This window comes from Melanostigma gelatinosum (assembly GCF_949748355.1).
Source record: "Melanostigma gelatinosum genome assembly, chromosome: 8".
Taxonomy (NCBI): Eukaryota; Metazoa; Chordata; class Actinopteri; order Perciformes; family Zoarcidae; genus Melanostigma; species Melanostigma gelatinosum.
In genome coordinates, this window is record NC_136641.1 from 19277196 (window position 1) to 19294887 (window position 17692).

Genomic DNA, 17692 nt, shown 5'->3' on the forward strand with positions numbered 1-17692 from the left:
CTTTATTTAATATTTTGAATGGAACGGGTTAAAAGGCCAGAATATGACTGCAATATGAAGTTTATTTTCTAATTGTTTCATTATATTTATAAATGACATTGTTATTGTGTTTAAATGATAACTGTCATAAAGTCATGATGTTACACACTCCGGTCCAGTAGGTGGCGCCTTAAACATTGGTTTGTAGTCCGCCATTAAAGTGAAAGAAGAAGAAGAAGAAGAAGAAGAAGAAGAAGACGACGACTAATCTCCTGGTAGCCTATAAAGCTATTGAAGTTAGCTTAGCATGCTACCTGGAAACAGACGGACGGGGACGGAAGTGACCAACACAGCGCTAGTCAGAGTTTAATGAGAGTAAACGGTGTTTTTAACGGAGTTCGTCTGGAGGAAAACTTTCTGTGGTTTAGTGAAAATGTCTAAAGTAGACATGTTGAGATATTTACTCAACCAGCGACTAACTGCGGGTGATGAAGAGATAATTGGTATGTTTGAAAGAACGATAGCAGAGTACGAGGAGGAACTCTCTCGTTCAAAAGAGGCGAATAAGCGACAACGGGAACTTCTGGACGCTGTTCTCAACCCGGAAATTCGGATACAAAGAGCACGTGGGTTCACTTTATTTCTTCTCTCAAACACTGTTCATGCTCCGGCTGATAACTTTTAATGTAGTTTGGAGTGAGACTCTGTTGCAGTTCGTCGTTTTCTTCTCCTGATTTAATACCTGCAAACGTGTCCATGAGGTGGACACACCAGTCTGTCGTGTGGTGCGGATGGGGCCTCTATTTCATGAAGTATTACTACTGATAGTGTAATTCAGTTTGTAACTGCATTTTCTTTTGTTCGTATATTAAATTCCTTTTGATTTAAACTTCAACCAGCTGATTCGGCCCTGCTTAATGATGGAAGAAAGAGAGCAGGGGGGGGGGCTGCCTCTTCTCCTCTTCTCCTCTGCAGGCTTCTTCTCCTCTGGAACAAGGAGGGGGGCTTTTTCCTTTACCTTTTGTTTGAGAAATTTTGAACATAACAGTATTATGTGCGTGTGTGTGTGTGCTCATTTGCAATAGTGTTGCGTGTGTCATAGAGCAAACGTTTGAATCTCCGGGTGAGGCACTCACGCGCTCCCCGTACAAAGAGAGAGCTCTGACACGCAGGCGGTAGCTTAAAACTGATAACTAGTTGTGTTGTGAATCGGGTTAGTCGGTGGGATATTGTGTAGCAACCTGCAGGAACAGCAGGTGCTTGGCACCTCTTTCACCTCTTATGAGTTTGCAGGTATGCTGATTTGTTCTCTCAGCTTCTAGATGACAGGAAATGTTTCAACTTAAAGTACAAGTTTGTTCTCTTTGATAACACCACATGGATTTGGCAGCTTAAAATGGTTCATATGTTCATGGTCACATAAGTTGATTACATTATTGTATTATCTGGTTCTAGTGATACTCTGGAAGTGTATGTCCAGGAGACTATTTGCTCAATTCTAAAATGTCTTTGTAACCCCTCTGTGTGTGTTTACTGTTTTCCTGCAGACGTCCAGCAGCTGTTGTTGGTTAAAGAAGAGGTTCCCTCTGAGCAGCAGGAGTGGAGCTCCAGTCTGGACCAGGAGGACCCAGAGCCCTCACACATTAAAGAAGAACAGGAGGAACTCTGCACCAGTCAGGAAGGAGAGCAGCTTCAAGGTCTGGAGGAGGCTGATGTCAAGTTCTCATTCACTCCTGTGAAGAGTGAAGATGAAGAAGAGGAAGCTCAGTCCTCACAGCTTCATCAAAGGCAAACTGAACAGATGGGAACAGAAGCTGATGGAGAAGACTGTGGAGGACCAGAACCAGACAGGAACTTGGATCCAGATAGATATCCAGAACCAGATACTGATGAGAAGACTGGAGAGTCTTCTGACACTGATGAGGGTGGTGATGGGAAGAAGACCAGAGAACCTCAGTCAGGTTTAAACTATGTGAAACCTGATGAAGTCCGTGTCACTGATTCAAGATGTAGCGCTGGTGAAAAACATTTTAGATGCTCTGAGTGTGAGAAAACATTTGGCCAGAGGGGAACTCTGAAGATACACATGAGAACACACACAGGAGAAAAACCTTTCAGCTGCTCAGTCTGTAAGAAATCTTTTAACCAGCGTTCACATTTACAGAGACACATGAGAACCCACACAGGAGAAAAACCTTTCAGCTGCTCAGTCTGTAAGAAATCTTTAAACCGGCGTTCACATTTACAGAGCCACATGAGAACCCACACAGGAGAAAAGCCTTTCAGCTGCTCAGTCTGTAAGAAATCTTTTAATGAGCGTTCAACTTTACAGAGCCACATGAGAACCCACACAGGAGAAAAACCTTTCAGCTGCTCAGTCTGTAAGAAATCTTTTAATGAGCGTTCAACTTTACAGAGACACATGAGAACCCACACAGGAGAAAAACCTTTCAGCTGCTCAGTCTGTAAGAAATCTTTTAACATGCGTTCACATTTACAGAGCCACATGAGAACCCACACAGGAGAAAAGCCTTTCAGCTGCTCAGTCTGTAAGAAATCTTTTAATGAGCGTTCACATTTACAGAGCCACATGAGAACCCACACAGGAGAAAAACCTTTCAGCTGCTCAGTCTGTAAGAAATCTTTTAACCAGCGTTCACATTTACAGAGCCACATGAGAACCCACACAGGAGAAAAGCCTTTCAGCTGCTCAGTCTGTAAGAAATCTTTTAACATGCGTTCACATTTACAGTACCACATGACAACCCACACAGGAGAAAAGCCTTTAAGCTGCTCAGTCTGTAAGAAATCTTTTAACCAGCGTTCACATTTACAGAGACACATGAGAACCCACACAGGAAAGAAACCTTTCAGCTGATCAGTTTGCTGTGATAGATTTGTGCGCAACAGAGATCTAAAGGTACACATGAATACCCACACAGGAAACAATCCCCTTTAGCTGTTCTGGTTGCAGTAAAGTTTCCGTTTGTGATAAAAGCTTTCAGCACGAGTCACCTCTGAAGTTACACATGATTAACTGCGGTTCAACTACACTGATTTCAATACAAAAAGTTATTCACTGAATGAGCGCCAACTGTACAGTTTGAAATAGTTTTGATGATTATATTGATTGATTTGATAATGTAAGTTTAAGACGATGGTTTTACCTGCATCTGTGCACAGTATATTGTATTCAAATGATTTCATCAATAAAAATAAAAGGTTTGTGTATTTCACTGGTTCATACATAGTTTTACGTAGCACACTTTGTTTGTCAGGATTAAATCCATCAGTGACTGGAGTGTGACTCAATAGTTCTTTATCTTACTTGGCAGTTTGCACTCTTTGCTGCTGCCATTACTGGTATAAAATTGTCATTTTGTCTGACACAAACTCATAAAAAGAATAAAAAAGGTCCTTAGATAACGCAATCTACACATTCTTCGGAGTCACAAACCAACAACATCCTTCTCTCGATCTATAGTTCCTTCCAGTTGATCAACAGGCCGACACATTCCTGAATGTGTTTTAAAAATGTCTTTTTTAGATTGCCGGTGGCTTTTGATCGTACAACATCCTTCAAATGAATAGATCTCTGAATTCTCTTCAACAAAATCAGTCACATTTAGGTTATTCAATGAGAGTCTTTTGATCACTAATGTAACAATATGTTCTCACTTTCATTCAATGAGTCTCTCCCGATGTGAAGAGGAGTACACAGTATTCCTCATAATAGCACACTCGTATTGTGTAAATGTAATGTTTTTGAATTCCTGTACCTCTTTTATAATATGATTTGTGTCTTTTAAGTCTACATGACACTCAAATAAGCAAATCAATCTCTTAACTGTCATAGAATGTGTGGAATTTTAATCCAAAAAGTAAAAATTGTGACTTTGCACCACTGATTGCTGTATTGTTGTCCTTCTGCATGTGTGTTATGACACCATGCATGCTGTCAATGGGATTGGATGTCTACCAAGTGTGGACTTTTTTTTTTTTATTATTTAACCTTTGGGACTGAACGAAAGCAGAGAGCATCTTTACTGACGTGACACTGGTTAGCACGACATCAACAAATCCATTAAAACGTCAACGATCAACGATGAGAAACATCACTATGTTGTTGGATCATGAGGACACCATGCTCTTCAGCTGTATTTTTTTGTCAAATGCACATTTCACATATTGGAATTACGTCATTGTTATGCTCGAATGCTTTATTGTGGGTTTCTTTCGTAACTTAAGACTTCCATTTGATATTCTGTGACCATGTTTCATTCATCTTTTAAATCATGAATCAATCATAAATCTTTTGAAGGAAACATTTATTTAATACTTAAATAATATATATATGTGTTCCTAATATTCTTCTAATCCTCTTCTCTGTGTGTTCGTCATGTTTATCCAAAAGTACACTGCTACACAGCACGGCTGCATTTCTGGGAAGAAAAAAACGAAATCAGTTTTCTCTGTATCTTGTTTTTAAGACTTCTCTCTCCACCCTTCCATCTCTAATTCTTCTTCCTCACTCCTGTACTTTATTTTCAGAGTCTCTCTCTCCTCTCCATACCCCCAGTCTTTCTTTGAAGCCTCCCTCTTCTTCTCCTCTTTCTCTCCCACTCCCACTTTGTACGTCCTTCCCTGTCCGACAGTGTCACTCGTTCATGTCTCTGGTGTTCGTCGACGCTATGGGGAAGAGCATGTCACTCTCCAAGGAGAGGTTGCTGCCCAGGCCGGCCATGCGGCTCCGCAGCAGGAAGTGCGTCCTCCTCTGCAGCACCCTCTGCTGCTCCTGCTTCAGCTCCACGTAGGACCGCGAGAAGGTGTGGAAGATGGAGGTGACGGGGAAGGCCATGAGGAGGATCCCGCTCAGGATGCTGCTCAGAGCCACCACCTGGCCTGGGATGCTCCTCGGCACCATGTCCCCGTAGCCCACGGTCGTCATCGTGATGACGACCCACCAGTAGGTAGCAGGGATGCTGGTGAACTCCTGCGTGGGGGCCATTTCATTCTCAATCAAGTACAGCAAGGGCGAATACAGCGCTATGGCCACGCACAGGAAGAGGAGGAGCAGTCCAAACTCCCGCGTGCAGCGGCGTGCGGTCAGGCCCAGAGTCTGCAGGCCCAACGAATGGCGAGCCAGCCGCATGACATAGAGGATCCGCAGGGCTCTCAGGACGCGCAGCACCAGTCCCACCTTGTCCAAGTAGCTGTTGCCGGAGCCCTTCTTTTCTTTGGAGGTGCTGTCCACCACCAGGGTGATGTAGTACGGCAGGATGGCCACCACGTCTATCAGGTTCAGCGGCTGCCTGAGGAAGGCCAGCTTGCTGCGGTCTTGAATGAAGCGCAGGGTGAACTCCAGGGAGAACCAGGCCACGCACACCGTCTCCACTATGAAGATGTTGTAGCACATCTGGGAACATTTGCCCTGGTAAAGACACTTGAGTTAGCATGGTCATCATCAGCATGTGCGAGTGGTAGCTGTAGTCACTAGAGGGAACCACTTCTATGTGAAATGAAGGTAAAACCTGCCACACGGCTTCATGCCGGTCAGCATCAGTTTGCACGTCATTGGCTTCATACACAGTTCAAGGATATTGAATCCACGGGATAGAATGTGGTTTTTTTGGCTGCACGTTGCCAAACATCCTAATTCCTTCAGGGAAATAAAAGACAGCAAAATCTGTGGAGGATGAGTGTAATGCTCTCCTGATCATCAAATATAAGAGCAATATTATTTTTTTATAATAAAAAAATATATTGATGTCTCTCTGGAGAAATGTTTCAGATATCAGAAAGGATTACAGAGACAGTTCAAACAAGCTGGAATCCACTGCGGGGTTATACACAATATTTAGGTTTTAGGCTACTGCATCAGTGCCACAACAGGTTCAAGTGTGTGTGTGTGTGTGTGTGTGTGTGTGTGTGTGTGTGTGTGTGCCGAGACACAAGCTGAATGAAGTGTTGTATCTCAACTGTCGTGATAGTAAATGTCTCACATAGTGACGTCTCGCACAAATATCTGAGAGTAAATCTGGTCTAGACTGCGAAACCAGGTTTCATTTTCTAGACAGCAGATCTGTGCGCTGATCCCGGACCAGCAGTCAGGACTGACGTGTACAGCAGCCTATAAACAGTAGAGACCAATGTCACAATGTAAAGACACAAACAATTTGGCAGATATGGACTGTATCTATATGCTCAGGAACATCAATTACAGACTGTACAATTACTGAGTCTTCTCTATTATTAGCCGCCACCACATTAGAGTCAATATTTGGGCCTTTGAGTCATGTTGAGTGGGAGAGACTCATCCTAAGCATTTGAGAGCCGTGTCTTTCATGTGCGTGGGATCCTAAGGAAGGAAAATCTGTGGCATCCTGAGTGAAAGAGCAAAATATTGAGAGCAAGTCCTGTTTAAACATATACACAGGCTCTCTGATCCGCTCTGATCGTCTCACTCACACATTAAGTACAGCAGGTAGCCCATGAAAAACTCTCACTGCAGAGCGCCTACAGCTGCCAGCTTTCAGATTGTCTTGTAAGGGCTTCCACCCAGGGAGCCATTCCTCTTAACATTGAGGACATGCACAGTAGAGTGCCGTGTGATTATGCTCTGTATGTTCCCAAAAATGCTGCAGAACAGGGACTGTATAGTACAGTATGTGGCCTAAGCTTGTATCTTTAAAAAAAAAATTGAAAAAAGCTCTGATGAGTCACTGTGACTCTCAGACTGGTACAGTTGCTGGCAAAACAATGATTTTGATGAATCACAAAAGTGAGAAATGACAGTGACCTCCATCTACTGATCATTAATAGCTCAGCAAAAGTAAAATACCATACAGAACATTTAGGTCATGAAGATGTAAGGCCTGAATCTAAAGAGGGTTTATTCCCAAACAACATAGTAGGATAATTCTGCGGCATTGTTGAGATCAAACCTCTCACTCATCTTTGACCCCGTCTGCCCTGCCTGTCATTACTTGAAGTCACCCCTCACCAAAACAAGAAGTGTAGGGCTACTTACCCTGACGCGCAGGCTACCGGGGTTTTTGGCGTCGTCGCTGTTCTGACGATCAGACAGGCGGATCTCGCATCAAACCATTCATCAACTGATAAGAGGAACCAACAGCTCACAGATCCTAAAATCGGCGGCTTGGAGCGGCGGCGGTGGAAGAAGAGACAGTCGGTGCCAAACGGAGCGACAGAGAGGCGCTGAGGAATCCCATTCAACTGGAGGGGCGGTCCGGTGGTGAGGTCATGACGGGGAATGACTCCGAGGACAATAAAACATCTTCCATTCACAGATAAATTAATTGCATTGAAGTATAAAGACCAGAACGCCCAAAAGCATGTGTAAATCTAGCTTCTCCCGACAGTCGGCTTCTGTGCAGGAACACCGAAGCATGACCAAAACACACTGGGAGGTGATCTTAGAGGCAGGCAGGGGCGGAGACGCCAGCGTATTGTCGAGCCCTGATTGGTGGGATCGTTTTGTGCGCACTCGAGCCCTGATTTCGGTGAACGGCGTTTCATGGAAGTCCCTGTTCACCCGAGGGTGCCGGTTCAAACGTGGCTGCTCGGTTATTACAGTTTTTCTCAATTGCTAAAACACTGAAACCCATTGGCTGAACAAAGTTCTCAGTTGCCTGAACTCATTTAGCTGATTGTGCAGTCTGTTGTCAATACCTTAAACTGTGTCACATGGTAAAACACAATTTGCAGATCTCACGTCGACTTTTCAGCAAAACTCTCAACACATTCTCAGTCTCAAAACACATTCTGCACTCCAATGCACATGTCATCCATACTGGTAAACACAAGTGGCAACAATCAAACACAAATAGAGAACACATGTCATTGATTGAACACAATCGCTCAAAATAGATTTCACTTGTATCAAATGATGTGACACAACCAATGTAAGCCAGTTGAGAGAGCAAACAGGTGGTTGAAGGTGGGAAGGAGAAAGTCTGAGACTGGATAGAAGAAACAATGTGAGAGGACGAGGACGAGGACAAGTGCGTATGGGAGATGGGCTACGAGGAGGAAGAGGAAGACAAAGAGTGGAAATATCTGATGAAATTCGAGCAACAGTCATAGACCATGTTATAGTCCACGGACTGACAATGAGGGAAGCAGGACTTAGACTGCACCCCAATTTGAGCCGGTTTTCTGTGTCCACCATAGTAAGGACATTCAGAGAAGAGAACAGGTACAGTATGCTACTGTATTTTTGTAATTGAAAATTGACTGTACTACACTACAAATGTCTATTGAAACAGCTGCATATAAAGCTCATCACTGTATGTATTGTACTGCATGAATATTTTTTGTAACTGCACATCTACTTTTTGTAGAACTGCAAGACTGCCACATGCAGGTGGAAGGAGAGCTATATTCACTCAGGAGCAAGAGACCGTTACAGTGGGCATGGTCCTTCAAGATCATTTAATACGACTCAGAGAAATCCAGGAACGAGTGATACAAGACAACACACACTTCCAGGGAATCGACAGTGTGAGCATTTCCACAATTGACCGTGTTCTCCATCGTAACAGGATACGAATGAAACAAGTATACAGAGTACCTTTTGAGCGCAACTCACCAAGGGTGAAAGAAGTGCGAGCTCAGCATGTGCAAGTAAGTGTACATTCAGACACATTTACTGGAATCCAGATTGTCTACAGTACTGCCACATACTATGTGAATGACATTACTCTTCAGTACATACAATGTATGTGAATCAGAAGTGCATACAGTAGGCCTAATTGAACTCTGCAATATAGCACTGTCTCTGTACAACTTACTAAATTCTACATACATTAGATTGTATTCCTACACAGACAATATTTGACTTGGAATCCTTGGACAGACCCCATGAGTTCATCTTTGTCGATGAAGCAGGCTTCAATCTGACAAAGAGGAGAAGGAGAGGCCGAAACGTGATTGGACAGCGGGTCATTGTTGAAGTCCCTGGTCAACGAGGTGGCAATGTCACAATCTGTGCTGCTATCAGCAACCATAGTGTTCTACATCACCATGTTACACTCAGGCCATATAACACCCAGCATCTTCTAAGATTTCTGGCCAATCTAAGAGATATTTTATTTGAGCAGCAGGGTCAGGAGCTAAATGAGAATCCCATTCCCACCTATGTGATAGTGCTGGACAATGTCAGTTTCCACCGAGCTGCTCAGGTAAGGGAATGGTTTAACATCAATGGTCAGTTTATGACCTTGTACCTCCCTCCATACTCTCCTTTCCTGAATGCGATTTGAGGAGTTTTTCTCCTCATGGAGATGGAAAGTGTATGATAGACAACCCTACACCAGAGTCAATCTGCTGCAAGCCATGGAATTATCCTGTGGTGATATAGGTGAGGAATCATGTCAGGGCTGGATATAATGTCAGGAGAGAAAATATTGCTTGTGATGTCAACAAAGTGCTCTGGCCTGACCCAGCCCAAAGACAAGAAGAAGCACATTGATGACATGTTGACTCCTTAGATTTTTGTCCCTTTTACTGTAGTATTGTATACTGTAGTAGGCCTACAGTGCATTGTAGGCTGTATAATGTACAATAAACAAATTGTATGGCCTTGAACACCGTGCTTTCTATTTGTTACAGTAACAGTACTGACTGCTCAATAGATTTTGACTGGTTGCAGGTTCATATCAAGAAAGAACAAGAATTACAGTATCACAGAGACAAAGGACACGTTTGTGAGCTGCAGGGTACAGTACTTTACAAATAGGGGTACAAGGAGGAGGAAGAACAAAAGAAATTGCAAAGAGCAAACATGGTAGTAATTTCTGATCAATTTTGAGCTACTGTAATAGAACATGTTTTCGTTCATATGAAATTTGTTTTGAGATTAAAAATCTACTTCTCCCTGAGAACTATATGTTTTGAACAATGTGTTTTCTATTCATTGGTGTATTGTTTACTGACTGCTTGACGGTGTATATTATTTTGATCACTTTGTTTGTGATTTGAGAGCAGTGTTTGATTTTGAGCACAGGTAAAACTGTTTTGAGGCGAAAGTTTCATTTTGCAAGAGGATTCAGAGGTTTTGTAAATAGTGCTTGAAGATGAGGTTTTGTGTTTACAGTTTTGAGAGAATGGGTGACCGTTTCAAGAAATGTGTCTTAGCAATCGAGAAAAACTGCAACGTTGTAGACCGCGATTGTGTTTGTGCCGAACATTTAAGTCAGCTTGCATCCGTTTTCATTTGAAAGTCTTTTTTTTTTTTTTTCAAAACTGCTGACTTCAAACGTGAGCCCTGTCCTGCGACTGCAGCCTTAATGTAGGCGATTTAAAATAAAATGAACGAGAGCAAAAATACATAACCTGTTTTGTGCATCATTTTTGTGGGTAAAAATCACACTTTGTACTCTTGTGACACAATGCCGCCATCTGCTGTTCAAAGGAGGTATCATGTCTCACGTACCAGCACGAGCTGCAGGAATACGGGTTTACACTCACTTTTGGCCTCTTTTTTGCTGCTATATTGGGTTGTTCTTTTCTGGGAAAGTGGGAAAAACAGTAAATACCATTGTACTTATCGTCAGATCTATCGTGCTCTTAATGAAGCAGTGATGTCATAAATCTGTTAATTTACTAATTCACACAGTCTGAGATTTATTGCCAGCTGTCTTTTTTTTGCATTTGTCAGTTTAAACTGTGATTATAATATTCATTAAAAAGGACCACGTACCGAGCTCTGATTGGTCGGTGTGTATTTGAAAAAATTAATTAAATCACACGTTGCTGAGGGAGCAGAGGGGCAGAAAACGGTCTGAAGGCAATTCATTGGTGATATTTTATCTTCAATAAATAAATGTTGGAAAACAATCACTTGAGTCGTCTCGTTCCATGACCCACAACTGTTACATATGTACAGATGGAAGGTCACTGAAGATAGGAGTAATGACATACTATTTTATTATTTTTAAGGGACTTTTGTTACCCACCAAGTTGCAGCGGAACCGGATGTTCCTCGTAGAACCTGTCTGAATGGATTTGTATCTGTTGAACATGTGCTGATAGAGTGGAAGAAGTTCAGGGTGGAAAGAGAAAGACTGAAGAACAGAGTGGTAGATACAGGAAGGGAGTGGAGCATCAAAGGCTTAGAGACAGGGGACAAACAAGTTCAGCTTAAAAGGGCTTTATTTAATATTTTGAATGGAACGGGTTAAAAGGCCAGAATATGACTGCAATATGAAGTTTATTTTCTAATTGTTTCATTATATTTATAAATGACATTGTTATTGTGTTTAAATGATAACTGTCATGAAGTCATGATGTTACACACTCCGGTCCAGTAGGTGGCGCCTTAAACATTGGTTTGTAGTCCGCCATTAAAGTGAAAGAAGAAGAAGAAGAAGACTAATCTCCTGGTAGCCTATAAAGCTATTGAAGTTAGCTTAGCATGCTACCTGGAAACAGACGGACGGGGACGGAAGTGACCAACACAGCGCTAGTCAGAGTTTAATGAGAGTAAACGGTGTTTTTAACGGAGTTCGTCTGGAGGAAAACTTTCTGTGGTTTAGTGAAAATGTCTAAAGTAGACATGTTGAGATATTTACTCAACCAGCGGAGAGACAGCGAGATCCTTCTTGTGGCACTGGCACCTCTGCGTCACTCAGCGTCAGTCTGTGGCACGCAGCGTCACACAGCGTCCCTCTCTGTCTCTCAGCGTCCCTCTCTGTCACTCAGCGTCCCTCTCTGTCACTCAGCGTCCCTCTCTGTCAGTTCAGCGGAAAGATTCAGCTGTGGCACGCGAGCATAGTTCGGCAATTGTCAAGAAGCTGCGGAGCTGAGGGGGCGGAGCCACATTTCCTGAGACATTTCCTGAGAACACCCGTTGTTGTTACGACAGATCAGCTTCCATAAATCAGTTTTATGATTTTAGTTGAGTCACAGGAGCCCCCTGTTCTCTGTATGCATCCTTAGAGTAAGTACGTTGTACTTTTTTGTTTCTCATTCATTTTATTTCAGTATGATTTAGCTGGTTTTGCAACAAAATGGAACATAATACACTTTCCAAATTATTACTTTTATAGTCACTTACAACAATCGGCTACAATAATGAAAATAAATCATCCGTTTTAGAATCATTTAAAAGTATATATTAAAATTAAGACATAAAATGTCCAATCCAAAAATACATGTTTGAAAATATCTTCACTCTTCCTCTGCTTATATGTATATGTATGTCAGTAGGACATATGTTAACTGTTAACAGTTTACAGCATACTTAAATAAATATAAATAAATACAAAACACACGCACACTTTGTACACACACTGCAGCAATTCTTTTGCAGGAATATGAGCATATTTTCCCCCTCTGGCGAAATACAACACGTCTCATGCCTTATTTTATTTTACCAGTTGGTGGCGGTAATGCGCCAATTCGTTTGCCAACCGCCAGTACACCAAAAGGGAGGAGAAGAAGAAGCTTTCCCGTGCCTGTGTTGTTGTGCTCATGAGCGACAGCGCTACGTACCCCGTTGTAATAATACTATGAGTGAGGAGCGGAGGACCCAGTCCTGCTGCCAGGACGGAGTCATCAGGGTAGTGTAAAAAAAAGTATTTCAATCTGCACAGGAAGACAGAGGGTTACGCAGAGTAACAGAGCGTGAAGCAGTGTGACGGAGCTTGAAGCAAGGTGACGGAGCGGGACGCTGGGTGACCGAGCGGGACGCAGGGTGACCGAGCGGGACGCAGGGTGACCGAGCGGGACGCAGGGTGACCGAGCGGGACGCAGGGTGACCGAGCGGGACGCAGGGTGACCGAGCGTGACTCAGGGTGACAGATATTTGATGTTGATGGTTAATTTGCAACCAAGTTGTATACATCATGTATTTACTTGTTATTTGTATGTAATAGAAAAGTGAGCATGTGTACTTCATGAAGCAATAAATAATGACAATTGAAAAATATAGAGAGATGTTTGGTTCATTCTTTTCAAACACTAAGCCTAATTTACCTGAGTCATTGATTTAATTGTCACACTTAAATCCTGAATTGACTGGTGAAACAGAAGAAGTTAAAGGCCAAGATGAGAAGATATAATGTTGGTCAAATACTGTGGTCCAAATTCAATTTATTCAGTTGTATTGGCATTGAGATATAGAAAGTTTGACTCTAGAATATTCAAACAATTCCGAATCTCACAAGACAAGAGCAAAAACAAGATGAATGTGTTCTCCTTTCTTCGTTGCTGTCATGTTAACTGTCTTGTGACTGCTAAGATTGATCTCTGGAGCTGTAGGTGGAGGCAGACTGTCAGAAGTCTTACTATTTTGAAAATGTATCACTGATTGTGTTACTATGGTAACTGAAGCAAGGTCTACTGGAGGCTGTTTAATAATAGAGTGCAGTGATGAGATTAACGTGTTATACATTCATAATATCAGCAATTTCCTGCCACGTTTTTAATATTTTGTGATCCTATATTGAACGTAATTTTCTTTTCTTTCTCGGAACTGAATCACGCCGCTCGTAGATGAAAAGCAATACGTGTTTGGGATCGTGTTATAAAACGTGTTAAAGGGAACGATCTACGTGGATAACCTGTGGATACGTATAGTAGGTCGAAGTAATCAGCATACTTTTAGGAGAAAGGAAGTTGATTGACTGACTTGTACGAAGGAAATGGATCAATAAAACACGTATTGCTTCTTCTTCTCCTCCCTTTTGGTGTACTGGCGGTTGGCAAACGAATTGGCGCATTACCGCCACCAACTGGTAAAATAAAATAAGGCATGAGACGTGTTGTATTTCGCCAGAGGGGGAAAATATGCTCATATTCCTGCAAAAGAATTGCTGCAGTGTGTGTACAAAGTGTGCGTGTGTTTTGTATTTATTTATATTTATTTAAGTATGCTGTAAACTGTTAACAGTTAACATATGTCCTACTGACATACATATACATATAAGCAGAGGAAGAGTGAAGATATTTTCAAACATGTATTTTTGGATTGGACATTTTATGTCTTAATTTTAATATATACTTTTAAATGATTCTAAAACGGATGATTTATTTTCATTATTGTAGCCGATTGTTGTAAGTGACTATAAAAGTAATAATTTGGAAAGTGTATTATGTTCCATTTTGTTGCAAAACCAGCTAAATCATACTGAAATAAAATGAATGAGAAACAAAAAAGTACAACGTACTTACTCTAAGGATGCATACAGAGAACAGGGGGCTCCTGTGACTCAACTAAAATCATAAAACTGATTTATGGAAGCTGATCTGTCGTAACAACAACGGGTGTTCTCAGGAAATGTCTCAGGAAATGTGGCTCCGCCCCCTCAGCTCCGCAGCTTCTTGACAATTGCCGAACTATGCTCGCGTGCCACAGCTGAATCTTTCCGCTGAACTGACAGAGAGGGACGCTGAGTGACAGAGAGGGACGCTGAGAGACAGAGAGGGACGCTGTGTGACGCTGCGTGCCACAGACTGACGCGTGCCACAAGAAGGATCTCGGCCCTGCTGAACCAGCGACTAACTGCGGGTGATGAAGAGATAATTGGTATGTTTGAAAGAACGATAGCAGAGTACGAGGAGGAACTCTCTCGTTCAAAAGAGGCGAATAAGCGACAACGGGAACTTCTGGACGCTGTTCTCAACCCGGAAATTCGGATACAAAGAGCACGTGGGTTCACTTTATTTCTTCTCTCAAACACTGTTCATGCTCCGGCTGATAACTTTTAATGTAGTTTGGAGTGAGACTCTGTTGCAGTTCGTAGTTTTCTTCTTCTCCTGATTTAATACCTGCAAACGTGTCCATGAGGTGGACACACCAGTCTGTCGTGTGGTGCGGATGGGGCCTCTATTTCATGAAGTATTACTACTGATAGTGTAATTCAGTTTGTAACTGCATTTTCTTTTGTTCGTATATTAAATTCCTTTTGATTTAAACTTCAACCAGCTGATTCGGCCCTGCTTAATGATGGAAGAAAGAGAGCAGGGGGGGGGGGGGGGCTGCCTCTTCTCCTCTGCATGCTTCTTCTCCTCTGGAACAAGGAGGGGGGCTTTTTCCTTTACCTTTTGTTTGAGAAATTTTGAACATAACAGTATTATGTGCGTGTGTGTGTGTGCTCATTTGCAATAGTGTTGCGTGTGTCATAGAGCAAAGGTTTGAATCTCCGGGTGAGGCACTCACGCGCTCCCCGTACAAAGAGGGAGCTCTGACACGCAGGCGGTAGCTTAAAACTGATAACTAGTTGTGTTGTGAATCGGGTTAGTCGGTGGGATATTGTGTAGCAACCTGCAGGAACAGCAGGTGCTTGGCACCTCTTTCACCTCTTATGAGTTTGCAGGTATGCTGATTTGTTCTCTCAGCTTCTAGATGACAGGAAATGTTTCAACTTAAAGTACAAGTTTGTTCTCTTTGATAACACCACATGGATTTGGCAGCTTAAAATGGTTCATATGTTCATGGTCACATAAGTTGATTACATTATTGTATTATCTGGTTCTAGTGATACTCTGGAAGTGTATGTCCAGGAGACTATTTGCTCAATTCTAAAATGTCTTTGTAACCCCTCTGTGTGTGTTTACTGTTTTCCTGCAGACGTCCAGCAGCTGTTGTTGGTTAAAGAAGAGGTTCCCTCTGAGCAGCAGGAGTGGAGCTCCAGTCTGGACCAGGAGGACCCAGAGCCCTCACACATTAAAGAAGAACAGGAGGAACTCTGCACCAGTCAGGAAGGAGAGCAGCTTCAAGGTCTGGAGGAGGCTGATGTCAAGTTCTCATTCACTCCTGTGAAGAGTGAAGATGAAGAAGAGGAAGCTCAGTCCTCACAGCTTCATCAAATGCAAACTGAACAGATGGGAACTCTGAAGATACACATGAGAACCCACACAGGAGAAAAACCTTTCAGCTGCTCAGTCTGTAAGAAATCTTTTAACCAGCGTTCACATTTACAGACACACATGAGAACCCACACAGGAGAAAAACCTTTCAGCTGCTCAGTCTGTAAGAAATCTTTTAACCAGCGTTCAACTTTACAGAGACACATGAGAACCCACACAGGAGAAAAGCCTTTAAGCTGCTCAGTCTGTAAGAAATCTTTTAACCAGCGTTCACATTTACAGAGCCACATGAGAACCCACACAGGAGAAAAGCCTTTAAGCTGCTCAGTCTGTAAGAAATCTTTTAACATCCGTTCACATTTACAGAGCCACATGAGAACCCACACAGGAGAAAAGCCTTTAAGCTGCTCAGTCTGTAAGAAATCTTTTAACCAGCATTCAACTTTACAGAGCCACATGAGAACCCACACAGGAGAAAAACCTTTCAGCTGCTCAGTCTGTAAGAAATCTTTTAACCAGCGTTCAACTTTACAGAACCACATGAGAACCCACACAGGAGAAAAACCTTTCAGCTGCTCAGTCTGTAAGAAATCTTTTAACCAGCGTTCAACTTTACAGAACCACATGAGAACCCACACAGGAGAAAAACCTTTCAGCTGCTCAGTCTGTAAGAAATCTTTTAACCAGCGTTCACATTTACAGAGACACATGAGAACCCACACAGGAGAAAAGCCTTTCAGCTGCTCAGTCTGTAAGAAATCTTTTAATGAGCGTTCACATTTACAGAGACACATGAGAACCCACACAGGAGAAAAACCTTTCAGCTGATCAGTTTGCTGTGATAGATTTGTGCGCAACAGAGATCTAAAGGTACACATGAATACCCACACAGGAAACGATCCCCTTTAGCTGTTCTGGTTGCAGTAAAGTTTCCGTTTGTGATAAAAGCTTTCAGCACGAGTCACCTCTGAAGTTACACATGATTAACCGCGGTTCAACTACACTGATTTCAATACAAAAAGTTATTCACTGAATGAGTGCCAACTGTACAGTTTGAAATAGTTTTGATGATTATATTGATGATTGATTTGATAATGTAAGTTTAAGACGATGGTTTTACCTGCATCTGTGCACAGTATATTGTATTCAAATGATTTCATCAATAAAAGTAAAAGGTTTGTGTATTTCACTGGTTCATACATAGTTTTACGTAGCACACTTTGTTCGTCAGGATTAAATCCATCAGTGACTGGAGTGTGACTCAATAGTTCTTTATCTTACTTGGCAGTTTGCACTCTTTGCTGCTGCCATTACTGGTATAAAATTGTCATCTTGTCTGACACAAACTCATAAAAAGAATAAAAAAGGTCCTTAGATAACGCAATCTACACATTCTTCGGAGTCACAAACCAACAACATCCTTCTCTCGATCTATAGTTCCTTCCAGTTGATCAACAGGCCGACACATTCCTGAATGTGTTTTAAAAATGTCTTTTTTAGATTGCCGGTGGCTTTTGATCGTACAACATCCTTCAAATGAATAGATCTCTGAACTCTCTCTTCAACAAAATCAGTCACATTTAGGCTATTCAATGAGTCTTTTGATCACTAATGTAACAATATGTTCTCACTTTCATTCAATGAGTCTCTCCCGATGTGAAGAGGAGTACACTGTATTCCTCATAATAGCACACTCGTATTGTGTAAATGTAATGTTTTTGAATTCCTGTACCTCTTTTATAATATGATTTGTGTCTTTTAAGTCTACATGACACTCAAATAAGCAAATCAATCTCTTAACTCTGTCATAGAATGTGTGGAATTTTAATCCAAAAAGTAAAAATTGTGACTTTGCACCACTGATTGCTGTATTGTTGTC